A 13,425-nucleotide genomic window follows, 5' to 3' on the forward strand; every position below is an offset into this window, starting at 1 on the left:
AATAAAAAAATAAAGGTGTGCACCATCATCCCTTCTGCAAATAAAATCTGGATTGTCATTTTTGCCTTGACCTCACAGAGGTTCATCTACTTCTGCTTTCCTGAGTGCTGGGATTAAAGGTGTGTGCCACCATGCCCAACCTGGTGGACAATTGAATCAATAACCTTAAAAGATGTTTGCATGGAGAAACAAAATCTGGTGTATATACACATACTGGAATATTATTCGACCCTAATAAGGACTTTGAAAACATGAACAATGCAGATACACCATGAAGACATTGTACTAAATTAAACAAACTAATTACAGAAGGACAAACAGTGTGGGATTTCCCTTCATGAGGCTGTGAAGAGCAGAAAGAATAGATTTGGGAGGGTGACAGACTGTTATTTAGTATCTGTTTTAAAGTTTCAATTTTGTTTGTTTGATGTGAAGTGGTTTGTCCAACAACCCGTATGTTCTCAATACCACCAGACTCCAGTTTATTTTAAAATGGCTCAAATCGTCCATTCTATGTCATACACATTTTACAATTAAAAAATATATATGTTCCCTGTCCCTACTCCAGTAGTCTCCTCAAATGACGTAATTAAAAATGAGAACAATATGTTCGCATGTGGGGATTGACTTAAATCTTATATTGACAAAAATGAGGAAAACCCAGGCAAAACCATGGCAGAAGGAGGAACTTACAGAGTTATCTTCAGTGAGAAGAGGCATGATGCCTTCAATGCCATGCCTACCGCAGGAGGTCAGGGAATGAGGAAGCATGAGCAACTAGCTGCATTTCAAACCATCTTCACACATGCTAGCTGCTGGGTAAACAGAAGCTCAGGAAACAGTGGGCATTCTGGGTGGTAGGGACCACAGGGCCCTGTTTATGATCTTCGTCTGCATCCTAGACTTTGGAGATGAACGTGCATTAATTACTTTTATGTTGGGAAAAGTGATAAATCAATTTTAGGAAAGCCGTCGGGCTTGCAGGAGCATCTCCGCTCCCAGCTGGATCTGGTCTGTTCGGGAAGTGGTTAGCACCCCAGGCGGCTTTAGAAGCACATGCTTTGCATCACTCTCGGGGCGGGTCAGGTCTGTGATGTATGTTGGTGTCTGTAAAGCACCGGGGCCACAGTGTGGGTGTTCATAATGAGTATTTGTGCGTAGGTAACTGTGGCCTAAAGTGCGTTCCTTTGCTTTGAGGAGTCTGGGGCATTGGCTGGTCTGCAGTGGCTTCAGCGAGACCTTTCAAATATCGGTGAGTAAGTACAGATCAGAAATGCTACAGACATAGGTCTGTTGTGTATTTCACATTTGCAGAGGATGTGGTTGACAAGAATGATTCACAGGGGGTTAGCCAATATGTCAAAACACAATTGCGTGTCAAATACTTAGCAGTCCATGTTTTTTTGTTTAAGACATTAGCAGTTTGATTGAAACAATATATTATAATAGAAGAAAAGCTCTCATTTTTCAATAGTGACCAGTAAAGATAAGGTGCCCCCCCCCAAAAAAATCTACATACATATGATCAGGATGAAAAAACTTCTTCTCCTCCTCCACCTCCTCCTCCTTCTTCTTCCTCCAAAGCAGGGTTTCTCTGTGTAGCCCTAGCTGTCCTGGAACTCACTCTATAGACCAGGTTGGCCTTGAACTCACAGATCTGCCTGCCTTGTGGGATGCAGATGTGTCTCACTATCACCCAGGTGAAAACTTCTATATATTAAAGGAAAAGCTGAATATCCCCTTCTAGGCTAGGAAGATCCCATGCTATGAAGCTGTTAATCCTTTTCAATCTAAGGTATAGTGTAATTTGGTCCCAGCTGAAGCTCACACAAAAGTTAAGTAAGGGAGTTGGCCAGTCTGAGAGACCACAACTTAAGTTTAAATGAAAGATAAATACCAGGTATTTTGATAAATAAGAACCATGGGCAGGTATTAGACCATCCAAATATTAAAAGTACTATAAAACATTTATAATATATGAGTTGGTCCATAGTTTTTAACTGGTACTTGCTCAGCGAGACTTGCAATAGAACAGAGAAGCCGGAATACTTCAAACACATATGGTTTTTTGTCAAAGGTCAATGTATGGTCTTGGTAATTTCTGTAAATTTATTTTCTGTTTTATTAATCTCTGTCCTTTTCATCATTGCCTTCTTTCTTTGGACTTAATTTTTTTTTAATTTTTATGTGTTATTAGTGTGTATGGTATATGATGGATGTGAGTGTAGGCATGTTTGGAGGTCAGAGAACAGCCTTCCAAAGTCAGCTCCTTCCTTCCACAGGCTCACCAGACTTGAATGGCAAGGGCTTTTACCTGCTGAGCCATCTTACTGGCCCTTACTTAATGTGGCCACCCCCCCCCCCCCGCCGCCAACTAATCTGAAATATTAAAATCACTAATTTCCAGCCTTCCTTCTTTTATGATGGGAATGTAGAATATACATTTTTCTTTTACATAATGTTAGGGACAGCCTTCCAGTCCTGGCATTTTCTAGGTCCACTATTGTTCCATCCACAATATTTCCACTTAGGTCATTAAAAATGGGCTTCTTTGTTCCCAAATATTTGAGGACATTTTCCAGTCTTCTTTTTGTATCTTAATTTCATAGTGGTCAGAAAGTATATTCTTGAATGGTTTTAAAATTTTGTGGCTACTAGTCACCTACAAAGCCATTTTGACTCATGTGTATGATCTTAGTATTCCGGAGGGGGAGGCAGGAGGATCACAAGTTTAAAGCCAGCCTGGGTTAGATGGCAAGACCCAGTCTCAAATCAAAGCTGTGTACAAATAAAATTAAAACTTGTATTTGTTTGATTGTGTGTGGGTATGATGTCACGGAGGTGCATGGCGCATGGGTCAGGGGCAACTCTGTGAGGTTGCTTCCTCCTTCCCTTTACGTGGGTTCTAGGGATGGAGTTGAGGTGACCAGGCCCTTCACCTGCTGGGTCATCTCAGAAGCACTGTGAAAGCTGTGTGTTGTTTATAAAGCAGGCCTGTTGGCATCAGTAATTCTAGCAGCTACTCAGGAGGCAGAGGCAAGAGTATCAAAAGTTCATGGCCGCCTGGGCTACAGAATGAACCAGTTTAGTCTGGATAACTTAGAAGAGACTCTGTCTCGGAAATAAAATGTACCAGGCTGGAGAGATGGCTCAGCCATTAGGAGCACTTGCTGCTCTTGCAGAGGACAGGAGCTTGGTGCCAGTACCAGAAACTCCTGCATCTCCGGCTCCTGGGGATCCGATTCCTCTGGCTGCTGTGGCCTTCATCCTCACATGCACACACCTACACATACATACATACATACATACATACATACATACATACATACATATCACACACACATGCATTTCACACACATCACATACACAAATATCACATACATGCACACATCACACACATGTATCACACACATTACATACACAAATATCACATACACACATCACACACATTACACACATACATCACACACAAACATCACATACACATTATATACACAGACATCACATTCACACACAAACATCACATACACAAATATCACACACCTCACATACACACACATCACACACACATTACATACACAGACATCACATACAAACATCACACACACGTATATCACACATGCACACACATCACATACACAAACGTCACACATATTACATACACACATACATTGCACACACATACATTGCACACACACATCACATTCAGTGAGGAAAACAATAAAAAGGAAAAGGGGACCAGGGTGTAGCAGTGTAGAGTGCTTGCCGACCACTTGGCAAGCCTTAGCTCCAGGCTCTAGCGCTGCCAAAGAAAAGAAAAGAAAGTAGAAGACAAGTGGTTACAAGCACAAACTCTGGGGCCGGACGACCTAGATTTGAATCTTGGCTCTGTTGCTAACTAGCATTCTATCTCAATATTCTCCCTGATAAGGCGGGGGAAGAATAACAGCACTTTGGTCATTTCACTCTGAGATTAGTATGGAAATAAAGTAATAATATCATCAACATACATTAAACACTTCTAAAAGTACTTGGCACATAGTAGGGGTCTCTAAGTGTATGCTTTAAAACAAATAGCAATCATTGGCCCGGGATTAAGTTTTTAAATTTAAATTTTGACTCTTTTGAGACCAGATCTTGTCGTATGGCCCACACATGTTTTATCCAGTGCCAAAGTGTTCCCAAGTGCTTTGTACCACCATACCTAGGTACGATTATTATTAATGAAGTCGACCCAAACACAGGAACAATCGACTCTTATGCCAGGAGACAGGTGAGCTCACGTAGAGTTAAAGATGAAACCTAAGATCCTGAAATAAGAGATGCTGGGAAGTCCCTTTCCTTAGGAACCCTGAACTGCTCAGGAAGAGTACTGGAGGAATCAATGGCTGATCGTTCAGTCCTGAACAGACTTCCTTCAGGGAGTGTGGATTCCCTGCTTTCAAGGAAAGCTCTTGTCTTGCAACTTTCCGGTTGAAAAAAGGACCTGCTCTGACTTCCTCCACCTACTGGTCCAAAACTTTCCACAGTCTTTTTCAACTTCTGTCCTAGGGACTAAGTGCTGTATTCTGTTCTGTGATCACCCGGAGACATGATTTCCAATTCGCCCTCCATCATGGCTACTCTCCTTTGGGGCCCTCCCTAGGTCAACAATCCTGTTGAAATCTAGCACCCAAATCCAGCTTTTGGGTCTGGAATGTTCTATGCTTGAGTATCAAATGAGCAAATGAATGCAGGAATGAATGATGTAATCTGGTCATGTGACTTGCTCTCATCACTGAAATGTGAGGGAAACAGCCTGGCACTGTCCTCTTGTTTTTCCCACAGAAATGGAACCTGACAGCACAGAGCCCCCCACCCCCCCAAGCCTGCCACAGTGGCTGCTGCTGTTTTTCGTGCAGTTGTGTCATTGGTTGGAGGAGGGGAGGATAATCTACCTCCATCTTCCCCAGCTGAGTTACAGACACCTGGAAAAAGGAAGATAGTAATCTTGCAGGCAGAATCACCAGGACCCAGAGGGGAGACCAGATCCTGCAATGGCCAGGTGTGATCTGGGAAGGTCACATAACTACCAGGGATTCACTCTTTTTCTTTGTCTAATATTGAAGCCAGAGCCTCACATGCGCTGGGCAAGCTCTGTGCCTCTCAGCTACAGCACCAGTGCCAAATGGCAACCTGTCAGGAGCCGTGTCCCCCCAAAATTTACAGGAAGCACCGCCGTGAGGAGTTTTTGTAGAGGGCTTCACTTCTCAGTTGTATTGAGAATAGTCTTATTGACCAAGCCTATCCCACACCCAAATTAACTGTTAATAGAGAGCCTCTGTTAGGGGAACCTGCCTCACATTCCAGACTATCTAGACAACTAGGTGTGTCACCTTGTGACTTCCCGACCAAGGAATCATGACCTGACCCATCGTAACCTCTTGGTTTACGTAATGGGCGTGGACCACGTGGCAAGACCCCGTGCTCCAGCCCCCCCAAGCTCCCCATTCAGGGGCTATATAAGCTGTAACCATGACCCTAATAAACGGAGGCTTTGACAAAATAAGCTTAGCCTCCTGCCTCTCATCAGCCCTTGCCTTTCAGGTGGTGCCTCTCCGTGACCCTGGAATAACTGGCCAGCCAGGCGGGTTACAAACCCTAGACAGAGTAACCCGTCGAGGCGGATACAGTGGCGCCCGAACAGGGACTCGGAGCACGGTTAACTTCCCGGACGACGACGCGCAGTCCCGGGACAACAAGAAGAAATAGAAGATTCTGCAGCTGTAAAACTCGGACAGATCTGCAGGATAAGGTAGGCGCAGGTTCGCTGTCGTCCCATAAGACATGGGCCATTCGCTTTCAAAGGAAGAGAAATTCATAAAGGAATTTAAACAATCACTCAGGGTGAGAGGAGTAAGAGTAAAAAAAAGAGATTTAGTTGCATTTTTTTGTTTTATAGATGAAATATGCCTCTGGTTAGTTTTAACAGGCCCAGAAATACACCCTATTCTCCGCGTCTTCCTTAGTCAGCCAAAAAGGACTCCGCAGCCACTGCCCTATGCTCTGACTGCTCCCGATAGCATGCCTTTGATTCAGAAATTGTTCAATACAAAGCTGCCCTTAAGGCCCAAATAAAAGGTCTCAAACAAGTTCTTGCATTGCAGCATGAACTCTCAGACCTTTCCTCTCAGATTCAGGACTTACAATTCACTATAGAAAAAGGCAGGATTTTAGACAAACGGGCAAACGGAGCTAGACAAGCAAAAGCTGCTGAACTCCACCCTGATTCCACAGAAGACCCCCTAGGGCTAGAGAGCCTGTGTCTTAGCCTCCTGCCATGTGGAGCAGAGGCAGCCAGACAGGTTGGCTGTAAGGAGGTCTGGACTCAAAAAGTTACAGCTTCAGGACAATAAAAGGAGATAAATGTGCTTCTTTTCCATTCTAAAATTTTGCTTCTTGGTCAAAAATCTTTAGTTTGTAGGCATATAAATTTATATCTAAGGTAGATTAATTTCAGTACTGTGGTTCTGTAAAAAAGTTTTAAAATCAAAGACTGTGATACATTCAGAGGATTTTTAAAAATTGTTTAGGATATCTTAAATTTTTATTTCTTTCTTATAAAGTTAAGGATTGTTCTTTTGAGTTCTGTAAAAAATGTTGCTATAATTTTAATGTGCATTTATAGTAAATCTGTATGTGAGTTCTGTGAGGAATGTTGCTATAATTTTTAATGGACATTTACACTGAATCTGTAGACTGCTTTCAGTGAAATTGTCATTTTTGCTATGTTTTCTTCTACTTTCCCAAGAAAATAGGAGATCTTTATTTTCTAATGTCTTAAATTTTTTCTTAAAAGAGTTAAAGTTCTTATCATACAAGTTTTTTCATTTGTACGCCCACTCTTGGGTGGGAGTTGCATTGTCTCAGCTTGTGGTCCTTTCCTGCTGCCAGGTGTTGCTTGAGGGTGGACTGCTGAGACTCAGGCCTCTCACTAAATTTATTGAGGGCCAGAGTTATACTCTAACAAGTGATAATGGTTAAAAATAAAAAACATTTTCGCCTTCACAAACAGAGGTAACAGGACCCAAAAACTTCTGTCCTGCTTGCTTGGAGTTACTCCAAGATATTTTGTGGTATTCATGGATATTTAAAAGGATGATGTCTCTTTTATCCTAGGTGTAAAAGAGATACACTTGGGTTATTTTCAGATTTTGGCTATGATGAAGTAGTTCTGCTATAAACATAGCTGAGCACATGTTTTTATGGTCAAAAAACTTTTATATTTAGGCCCAAAAAGGGTATTGCTAGAGTTTTAAGGTAAATATTTGCCTAATTTTAAAAAAATGGCCATAATGAGGGACTCCCAATGCTGGGGAGACTCTCACTCAGGTCTCGGGAGGGCACAGCCCCCCCAATGACTTGCAGGAGACCGTCCTTGCTGCAATCGCATGAGGCTCATGACCCACGTGGGGGAAGAGTTTGGCTTCTAATGACCTGGAGGGCAAGACCCCGTGCTCCAGCCCCCCCAAGCTCCCCATTCAGGGGCTATATAAGCTGTAACCATGACCCTAATAAACGGAGGCTTTGACAAAATAAGCTTAGCCTCCTGCCTCTCATCAGCCCTTGCCTTTCAGGTGGTGCCTCTCCGTGACCCTGGAATAACTGGCCAGCCAGGCGGGTTACAAACCCTAGACAGAGTAACCCGTCGAGGCGGCGACAGCAACCTTAATTCAAGATGGAATTAATTCATCTTAATTCAAGAGCTCACCTCTTTCCTTTCTTTTTCTTTCTTTCTTTCTTTTTTTCCTTTTCTTTTCTTTTTTCTTTTTTGCTTGTTTTTGTTATTTTTGAGACAAGACCTCACTTTGTACATTATGTAACCCTGGCTGGCCTGAAACTCCCGATGCCTGGCCTCAAATTCAGGGATCTGTTTGACTCGGTGACATTAAATGAATGTGCCGCCACACAGGGCACGGTGCCACCTCTACAGCCGCATGCGGATTTATAATGCTCTAGGAAAAATAATCTTAAAATCAGTCAGAAACAAAAACTCTGAAGCCTTGATCACCATTCTAGTGTGGTGTGTGTGTGTGGTGTGTGTGTGGTGTGTGTATGTGTGTGTGTGGGGGGGTGGTGTGTGTATGTGTGTATGAGTGTGTGTGGGTGGTGTGTGTGTGGCGTGTTGTGTCTGCTGCCATAATCCTGAGTGTGGCAATTCAACTGTGTCCTTTATCTTTTCATCTTTTCTCAGGGAGACTCAACTCTAGTCACCCACAGGCTTCAGGATAAGTCACTGGAAACCCAAACAGCTCCCAACAATGGCAGATGTTTCTGTTGAACTCAGTCAAAAAAAATATTACGAAATAAATTGGGAGTGGTTGTCATACACCTTTAATCCCAGCATTTGAGAGGCAGAGGCAGGTGGATCTCTATGAGTTCAAGGCCAGCTTGGTCTACAGAGTGAGTTCCAGGAAAACCAGAGCTACACAGAGAAACCCTGTCTCAGGGCTAGAAAGATGGCTCAGCAGTTAAGGGTATTGCCTCTTCTTCCAAGTTCCCAGCACCCACATGGCAGCTCACAACTATTTATAACCCAAGTTCCAGAGGATCTGATACTTTCACACCAATTCACATAAAGTTAAAGAAAGAGAAACCTTTCTGAAAAAACAAAAAACAGAAACAAACAAGAAAACCTTAGGGGAGGATCTGGATGGTGGTGGAGGCGGCTCCCATCTTTTATCCCAGCACTCGGGAGGCGGAGGCAGGATTTCTTTGGCCCTGATACTCTATGTTACCATACCTGGTTTGAAAACACATTTTTTTGTTTTGTTTTGGTTTTTTGCTGTGGTTGAGATCCACCTACCTCTGCCTCCCTGAGTGCTGGGATTAAAGGCGTGTGCCACTACTGCCTAGCTTTCCCCTACATTTTTATTTTCAAATAGTGTTAGGTCTACAGAAAATTGTAATTCCAGCTCTAAGGCTTCCAGCCTCTAGCCGACACACACATACGCATAATTAAAATAAAATAAACGCTGTAGTTAGTTCCAACTCAGCAAGCTTTTCCCTGAAGTCTTTCCCTCTCCCAGCAGCTATCAGGACACTAAGTTACATTCTCTATTTCACGTCTGCTCGGGCACTTCAGATGTTGTCTTTGATCACGCAACAGTTGAGGAGTTCCGTTCACAGGTTCTGCATTGTCCTCCACTTAGCTTTGCTGATGTTTCTGCATGTTTAAACGCAGGTTGTGGAGTTTAAAGAAAATGGAGAGGGACCGGGCGGTGGTGGCGCACGCCTTTAATCCCAGCACTCGGGAGGCAGAGGCAGGCGGATCTCTGTGAGTTCGAGGCCAGCCTGGTCTACAAGAGCTAGTTCCAGGACAGGAACCAAAAAGCTTTGGAGAAACCCTGTCTCAAAAATCAAAAAAAAAAAAAAGAAAAGAAAAGAAAAAAGAAAATGGAGAGATGGAGTGCCATTCTCAAGCTGAGGGGCACCCAGCTGAGGGAGGAACCTTTGCCATGGACCTCACTACCCTATTAGTTTCCCCTTTCAGCCCTCACACTGTCCCCTTGGGAACTGGTCACTAAGTACTACCCGCCCTCAAGAGGAAGTGAGTTAAGCCCACTTCCTTAAAAACATCGGCATAAATCCTGGTAGTAGTGACCCACACTTTTAATTCCAGCAGAGGCGAGACAGGCAGATGTCTTGAGTTTGAGGCTAGCCTGGTCTACCGTGCAAGTTCCAGGATAGCCAGGGATACACAGAGAAAGCCTGCGTTGAATCCTCCCACCCTCAAAGAGAAAGAAACATCTGCATAAATTATTTGCATATTTGCATCATCTCTTCTTTCCTATTCATTGGTCTATTCAGTTGTTTCTTTGTATCCGTAGGGATCCATTTCTGGGTATTTACGCCACACTTTGGACTGAGGTGGAGTATTTCCTATTTTTTTTTTTGTTTGTTTTGTTTTTTTGGTTTTTCGAGACAGGGTTTCTCTGTGGTTTTGGAGCCTGTCCTGGAACTAGCTCTTGTAGACCAGGCTAGTCTTGAACTCACAGAGATCCGCCTGCCTCTGCCTCCCAAGTGCTGGGATTAAAGGCGTGCGCCACCACCGCCCGGCGAGTATTTCCTATTTTGATGCACTGAATTGCTCCACTCTCTTTCAGGCTGTCCCTTTGACATACCCACCTCCTTTCCATTTCTGAGCACTTCCTCACCACTGTCTCTCGGAAAGGTGCTCCAGGCTCCCCACGAGTATTTCCTGCCCCAGCATTAGAATCAACCATTTATTCACGGAGTGGACTGGCAGGTTTGGTGCTCATGGCAGGAAGTCATCCGCCCTCATTATCTGATACAAGGCGCTCATTTGCAAAGAATTTGGAATTCGGGGTTTTCTGGCGGGTGTGGGGGGTGTTCTTCAGAATTTCATTTGTTTCTATGATTACAGTAGCTATGTAGTCCCTTTGAGCCATTGTCCCCTCACCCAAATAGAGTTTGCTTGAAGCCAATTTCTTCAGTCTGCACTCACTTCCCTTAGACTGTGATGTAGATCCACCCCAGATGAGTCAAGCCAGAAGGGGGATGAATCGGAGAGGCCCTCCGCCCCAAGGCCTCTGACCTCAAAGTCTAGAAATATGCTACTGAAAGAGAGGTAGGTAGAAATACACACACACACACACACACACACACACGCACGCACGCACGCGCACGCGCGCGCCCCACAACACCCCATAAGGAAGTCAGCTGTCAAGGGTGTCCCCCCCTGAGAGGCCCTGTTCAAAAGGGAAGCCTAGGGAAGCACTTGGTACTTGGGCAAGCCAGAAATGCAGGTCTGAGCTGGCCTGGGGTTTTCACGGAGGAGGAGCGAGTGCTTTAGAATGGGACCAATTAAAACTTTTTAAAGTAATTGTTCCCCTGTCTTCTTTCAAAGCCGAGCACTCTTTCATTCTTCCAGTCCATCATTTTAAATTAACCCCCCCTGCTTCTCTCCCCTGCTCTCTCTGGCCCGTCACAGAAATGCTAACCGGTGGCCCCGCTTGTGCACAGTGCCAAGGGGGCCCTGACATCTGCTTTGCCTAGCACAACCACTGCAGGCTTTGTCTCCACTCCTCCACCAACTCCACCCCTGAGCAGAGGACAGGAAGGAGCCAGGCAGGTAAGCAGAGCACATGACCAGGTAGTAAAACCTCAACGCTGCATCACCCAGGGGTGTCCACTTACTCAGCTCCGGAGCCCTGGTGGTAGGGTGGCAGGGCCTCCTGGACAGGGCCATAAACTGTTTATGGCTCCCTGAAACGTGACACATCAAGTTGACCTCACCTATTCGCCTCCATTCTCTCTCTATGGAGTCCCTCTCTGGCTCCTATGGTGTCCCTCCCCCACGTCCCTTTGGGGTGGAATAGTACAAAGGTCCGAAGGTTCCCAAGTGGTGTGGAAAATAAAATTCTCCGTAGAGGTTTCCTCCTGGCGACAGGGTACTTCATAATTAATGGAACTGCCCAGACGTGAAGGTTACCTTGACCCTGTCTACGCCATAAATATAACTGGAGCTAGGCACAGGGCACAGCATTCAGGAAAGCAAATTGCTTTCGTCTTCGTTATTTTAAATCTCACCTTCGTTTTGCTTCGCCGGAGTATCAGAACATCCTAACGAAGGAAAACCTAGCCTCTGGTGTCAACCCCAAAGTTAGCTCCCGTTGTGGTTGTAGTCTCCCACTGCGTCCACTTTCCTTTACTGGCAGGGAGGGCTCATGAGTCCCTGTGGCTCAGCCGGGTGGTGGCCACGGGGCCTGCAGACGCCTCTCTGCATCCAGGCGCTTCCCATAATGGAAGGCTTAGCTCCATTAAAAGTTATTTTGGGGATCCCACAAGCCCACCAACATCCCCCCCAATGTGGAAATTTTATGTCAGGGAGTCCAAAATAAGGCATCAGTGTCTTAATAATTATCTTTGGAGTTCCACTCCGGACTAAACCCAGGCGAGGGATGCGGATTTAAAGGTTCTAGTGTTCTCCATACAGCAAGACTATTTTAAAATTTTAAGGAAATATTTAAGCCCCGCAGTCCACACGTCCACGCCGCCCCGCAGGTTAGACAGGGCGCGTGGGTTTACTCCTGTCCTTAGTAAGGAGACCCAGGTGACGGGCACAGCTCCGCCTCCTCCCAGACTCCCCGCTGCCGCCGCCGCACTCCAGTTCCACCGGAAGGGACAGGACCCCGCGGTGCCCGACCTGCAGGCAGGTGCGAGGGGCGTTCCCCACGCAGACCGGTGGGGCAGGGGTGCGTCCCTTTGCAGGCTGGGGAGCAGCTCCGCAGCCCTGGGAGATGCTCTCGCGAGCCCCAACGCGGGATGCGAGGGTGTTTAAGAGGGGGCTTCTGTCCTCTCTGGCCGCAGGGCTTTGGATCGCGGTGCCAGGCTTCGAGCCAGACACTGAGGACGCACGGCCGGTGACTCAGCCGCGAGGCGGAGGAGGGAGAGGCTGTGCGCGCCCCGGCTCGCGGGAGTGAGGAGCGCGCGGCCGGAGCCACGAGAGCGCGCTCGGAACCGGCGCCAGGCGGGGACGAGGGCCCGGCCGTGAGCCGTCTGCCCGGCGCCGCGCTCTGCTCTCCCGCGCCGCCTCTCCGGGTGCGAGCCGCGGGTGGCGCAGGTAGTACCCGGGCGGTGACGCGGACGCGCGAGGCTCAGGTTCCAGCGCTCCGGCGGGTTCCCGGCCTGGCGCAGCTCCGCGGCGGCCTCGCTCCGGTTCGTGCTCGGGGCGCAGCTGGAGGAAGTCGGGCTCGGCAGGCGCCGTGGCGTGGGGGCCGAGAGCGACGCGGGGAGGCGCCCGCGGCGGGGACTGGGCGGGCGGGGCGCGGGCCATACAGCCGCGGTGGCGGCGGCGGACCTGTAAACCTTAATGACAGCAATCTTGCCTGTCTGCGCCGCTGACTCACGCAGTGACCCAGCCTCCAGTCACCCGGCGGCCTCCCTCCCAGCCGCCCTCTGGCCTCAGTTTCCCCGACTGCGGAACAATGAGGCCACTGTCGTTATTCATTCCTGAGAGCCCATTCACACAGAGAGCACCGCCGCCTCCCCAGGGAAGGGACCGAGGCGTCCAGCTTTTAATTATCCGTGGTGGGGTTGGGGGCGGGGAGGGCCGAGCAGCGCTGGATAATTGAGCCCGGGGACTATTCCCAAGTCCTTCCCACTCATCGCAGTTAAGTTTACCCCTTCCTCTCCTCTCCTGTGTGACTGCTTAAATGCAGTGCCGTGACTCACCACGTTGGCTTGGCAATTTGTGCTTTTTACAAATACTGTCTGTTTAATCAACTCTCAACTCCCAACAGACTGCGACACACCCCATGTGTGGTTCTAGGCCTGGCAGACGAGCCTGTGGAATTCACGGGCTCCCTGACCTCCCCTTGGAAATCCATAGGTTCAAAGTGTTTGCATTGGTAAGACAAATCT

This window comes from Chionomys nivalis, chromosome 14 (assembly GCF_950005125.1).
Source record: "Chionomys nivalis chromosome 14, mChiNiv1.1, whole genome shotgun sequence".
Taxonomy (NCBI): domain Eukaryota; kingdom Metazoa; phylum Chordata; class Mammalia; order Rodentia; family Cricetidae; genus Chionomys; species Chionomys nivalis.